This window comes from Pteropus vampyrus, unplaced genomic scaffold (assembly GCF_000151845.1).
Source record: "Pteropus vampyrus isolate Shadow unplaced genomic scaffold, Pvam_2.0 Scaffold58, whole genome shotgun sequence".
Lineage (NCBI taxonomy): Eukaryota > Metazoa > Chordata > Mammalia > Chiroptera > Pteropodidae > Pteropus > Pteropus vampyrus.
In genome coordinates this window covers 2,417,212-2,422,005 of record NW_011888839.1, presented here as the reverse complement: position 1 = coordinate 2,422,005, position 4,794 = coordinate 2,417,212, and the positions used below count along the sequence as shown (strand labels likewise).

The 4,794-nt window shown below is 43.1% G+C and overlaps 1 protein-coding gene across 2 annotated transcripts in view; it reads right to left on the bottom strand.

Annotated features, from left to right (window-relative positions):
• The window catches only part of POPDC3 (popeye domain containing 3), a 16,698-nt gene extending 13,683 nt beyond the window's left edge, over positions 1-3,015 (bottom strand). The window contains exon 1 of one of the 2 annotated variants that reach the window (XR_002780462.1): positions 2,576-3,015. The gene's annotated coding sequence lies outside the window, so the exon portion shown is untranslated. The remainder of the gene's footprint in view (positions 1-2,575) is intronic. The other variant, XM_011360708.2, reaches the window with a different exon arrangement.
• Between the last annotated feature and the right edge of the window lie 1,779 nt (positions 3,016-4,794).

The window sequence follows — 4,794 nt, the reverse complement described above, 5'->3', positions numbered from 1 at the left end:
TCTATATATATCCATATATATCTATATCTATATAAGGATAATTGTGTTTATCCTTCCAGTACATATAGGAAAATCTTAAAAATTGCAACTTAAAATAAAATGCGAGATTAGAAATATAGGTTCTAATGTGTGTTTTTTTCAAATAATTCACACTTAAATTTTTTTCTGATGAATAATTTTAAACATATACAAAAACAGGAAAATAATATATAATAAACCCCCATATACCCATTACCCAGATTCAACAATTATCAAGGTTTTGCCACATCGCTTTTGAAATTAAAAATTAAAGCTGTAACCTATTGTTCATCCTATAGTTTGTTTAGTCAATAAACAAACACCTACTACAGAAGACAGAAATACGATTAGTTGTGCTCTTACTATGTGCCAGGCACATACACTAACCCATTTAGGGGTCACAACATCTCAACAACATAAATAGTATTATCAGCGTTGTTCAGAGTGGGAAATGAGGCTCAGAGAGATGATGATTCTTCCATAGGCTCAGCCAGTTGCTCATTTATCTAGAACTTAAATCCCCCCTCCTTCAATTTAGAGTGTATATGAGAATCACTAGAGGATATTAGTCTGTTGAAGAACACAAAATGTGAAGGTCTTACTTTGGTCAGTGTGAATTAATCTCTGAATTCTGGGTTGGAGGAGGATCCAGCATTACTACAGGGACTTTAAGTCAGCAACTTTGATTATTTATTTAATTTAGAAAATACCTGTTGTAACATTTAGATGACAGAAACATTTTCCCTTTTCCTTTAAAAAATCTACTTATTGATTGAATACACTTTGGTAAATTCTTATTTACTCTCTATATCTCATCATCCCAGCTGACCAATAACCATAATTAAAGAAAATGATTTTAATTGCGATTTGCAGGCCTGCATATCTATCATGGATATTTTCAAAAGCAGTTTTGAAACTTCTTGCCTCCTATGTTGCTTACGTGTTGTTATGCTCACATACTACAGGAAATGCTTCATAACCATTCTTGATCTTTCCTGGAGACAACTGCAAAATACACAGGCGTGAATCCTCCACTGTGTCAACCCTATTTAGTCAATCTTGTGGTATGAAGCATGGGATTTTGGTTCCCCATGACACATTTTTATTTAATGGCGTAGAATGTCACCATTTAGAAGCATAGGAAGCACAATGACTCAGCTATTTTGAGAGACTGATGAGGTTAAAGAAACTCAACTATATCTCCTGTATATGTATATATAAAATTTAAGGATGGATGTCTTACTGTAGATTTCAATTAATATTAGTATCCCAGACTCTTAAAGAGATAGTCTCTCAGGGAAGGAAAGACTCTTAAAGAGCATCCGAGATCAGCCAGATCTCTTTATTTTGAAAGTATGTAAAGAGATCCAATTTTTGTTTTGTTTATATTTTGTTTCATGTAGTTCTTGTTTGTTTTTCTATTGCCACAAGTAATGCCAATTTACTGTACATCAGGGATATGTTCATGCAACAGTCCCTAGTGTTAAAAATAATAGAAAAGAAAATAGCCACTAAACTTTAGTATGAACAGAGAGCAATAATTTTTTAAGGTTGCCATAATATTCAATTGCAATGTGTAAACTTACAAATTCAAAAAACCTAACTACCAGAGTTAGGGTGAAAAGTCGGGAAGGAAGATTGTTGCATTCTAAAAGTTTACTAAATCAAATTATGTTCAAAAGTGGCCTTCTAATTCTACATTTCCATTTATTATTTACATATAGAAAATTTTCACTTCTTGCAAAACAAACAAATTTTTTTGCCATAACCTTATTACTGCATTTTTAATTCTTTAATCTTTTCCCAAAATACAGACCCTCAGTATGTATTATATCTCTGTAATCGACCCTGGTAATGAAGTAATTTAATGATTTTCAAATTTCTTTTTCTCTTCTCTTTCTCTTTCCTTTTTTTTGGGGGTTGGGGTGGGGGAGTGGGAGGTGGCAGAGGAATCCCCAGATAGAGAAAACAGGTCAGCGTGACCTTTGACGAAGCAGCTTTCTAGTGCCCCAGATCGGCGCCCCCAACCCTGGTCAGGCCCATTGCAGACGACGAAAGACAGGAAACTCCCAGTCGCTGCACGATTTCCCAAAGGTGAAACTTAAGGCTCTCAGGACCCCTTGGACCAGCTTTCCTCTCTCGAAAATCCGGCGTTTTTCTTTGGGCTCCAAAGGCACCTGGGACAAGAGTGCGACCAAAAGAAGATCTGGGGGAAGATCAGCCTCTAGGGCGGACGATTCCAGTCCCCAGGGCCGTGCGAGCGCCAAACCCGCAGTAGCGGACCCTGAGTCCTCCGAGCTTCGAGTGGCGCCGCGGGGACCCCAGGCTTGCAGTGGCCTGAGCGCGGCCGGGAGCCGAGCGGCGGCGCAGACAGCGCGGAAAACAGGGCGGCGAAGAACAGGAGCTCTCGGGGGTCGGCGGTCTCGCAGCCCCTACCCTGGGGCGGGGCCAGGACAGAAGCCGCTCCAGCAAAGTTGACCGCGGCGCTGCGAGGTGCCACGGTGCGGACAGCTCCGGGAAGGCGGCGGCCACGGTGCTGCCAGGGTCCCCCTCTTACCTTTCCTTCCCCGGCCCTGCACAGCGCTCCGGCCTCGCACCCGCAGAAGTTTCCCAGCTCAGCGCGCTGGGCCCGGCTGGCCGGCGCGGAAGCCCCCAGCGCCCGGCTCGCGCGCTTCTCACAGCCCACTCGGCCGGCGTCCGCCCCGCGCTCGGGCGCACCGTGACGGTAGCCAGCTCCCGAGCGGCGCAGTGGCGCGGGCGGGGGCCAGGCACGGACGCGCGTCCCGGGGCGCAACGGGTAGGGTGGGGGCGGCGGCTGCAGCGCGGGGCCAGGCAGCCCCAGTCTCAGCCTCCAGGGAGCAGGCGGAGTGGCCACCGGGTCGCAGGACTGCTGATAAACCTAGCGGCCGCTGAGGACAAAGTTTGCAAAGACAGGTTTCCCCAAAAGAACACCGCTCATGGTTGTAAAATAAACCTGGTATTCGGTATTATGCTAGACAGCTATGGGATGACTACTGGAATGAAAAGCAACGGTATATCTCACTCCCCCCACACCTCCCCCCTCCCACCCCACTCCCACACTATAAACAAAATGAGATAGATGACCAGGAGGATGGGACTATTGGGGTGTATAGGACAGAGAAAGGCTGATATCTTGATTCAAATCAATGAACAACTCAAAAATGAGCATAGACAATTATACAAGGAAAACATTAAAATACAAATGATCAAAAGAAGTTCAAATCAGTAATAAGCCAATTGTATGCAATTTAAGGCAAACGTCAAACACATTTTTCCTCCTATGAAATTAGTGAAGTTTTGTTTTGTTTTGTTTTGTTTTGGGTATCAAGCCATACAGTAGCAGGTGAGGGGCCAGTGAAACACACAACTTACTCAAGGATTTCCATCCCCTCCCTTTTCTCAACACCCTCACTTTCATTTTGTATAACCATGTTGGTGACAATGATGCTAGGAACAAATATTTATTAAGTAATCAATGTCTGTTTCGGTCCCCAGAATAACTGCAAAAGTAATGAATATAAATGGTAAAAGTAACCTCCTTTAATAGATGCTGGAACTGAGGGTCAAAAAATACTTATATTCTTACACCCCATTTGTGGCTAGAAACCACTCTGCTCCCAGGCCCTTGCTCTTATTCTTCATCCTAGGGATTTACTCAGAAATGTTGCAAATACAGTCCACGATGTATACATATATCTTTGAAATACAGCTAGGGAAGTGAGGAGGTCACAAGCTTTGATGTTAAATGTACTCTGGGTTTAGATTTTACTGCTTATTTCATCATGTACATTATGAAAAAATAATTTTTTAAGGATTATATTCATGGTTAGTTTTAATTAAGAAACTCAGAAGCAAGAAAGATATGCCACTCTAAGGTGGCCCCATGATTCCCACCGCCTCCTGGTGTTCACCCCTTTGTGGGGTCCCCTCCCCTTGAGTGCAGTTGAGACCTGTGATGTGCTTGTAAATAATAAATATAGTACAGCTGATGGATGTCACTCCTGTGATAACATCACATTACAAAAGACTCTTGCTAGTAGATGCTCTTTAGAGCAGTAGTGCCCAACCCCCAGGGCCACGGGCCAGAACTGGTCCTTGACCTGTTAGGAACTGGGCCACACAGCATTAAGTGAGCGGCGGGCCAGCGAGCAAAGCTTCATCTGTATTTGCAGCCGCTCCCCAGTGCTAGCATCACCGCCTCAGCCCCATCTCAGATCATTAGGCATTAGATTCTCGAAAGAGCACTGGTCCATGGTGCCAAAAAGGTTGAGGACCACTGCCTAGAGACTTTCCTTTCTGCCTTGATGAAGTAACTGGCCATGTTGGAGAAGTCTACCTGGAAAGGAACTGTAGGTAGCCTCTAATAACTGAAAGCAACCTCTACCTAACAGCCAGCAAGAAGCCAAGGTCCTCAGTCCTACAAACGAAGAAATGACTTCTGTCAACCATCTAAATGACCTTGGAAATAGATTCTTCCCTAGTCAAGCCTCCAGGTGAGAATGCAGACCAGAGGATACCTTAATTTTGGGTTTGTGAAATCCTAAGCAGACAACCTAGTTAGGTTGTGCTCAGACTCCTAACCCAACAAAATTGTGAGATAATAAACGTGTGTTATTTTAAGCTTTTAAGTTGATGGTAATTAATATAACTTGTATATGTTTTCAGATATTCAGCATTTTAGTACATGCAGTGTAGTCCCTTTGATAAATTTTTGTGCTAAATATTGCTGCCCTGTTGCATTCTGATTTTTTTCTT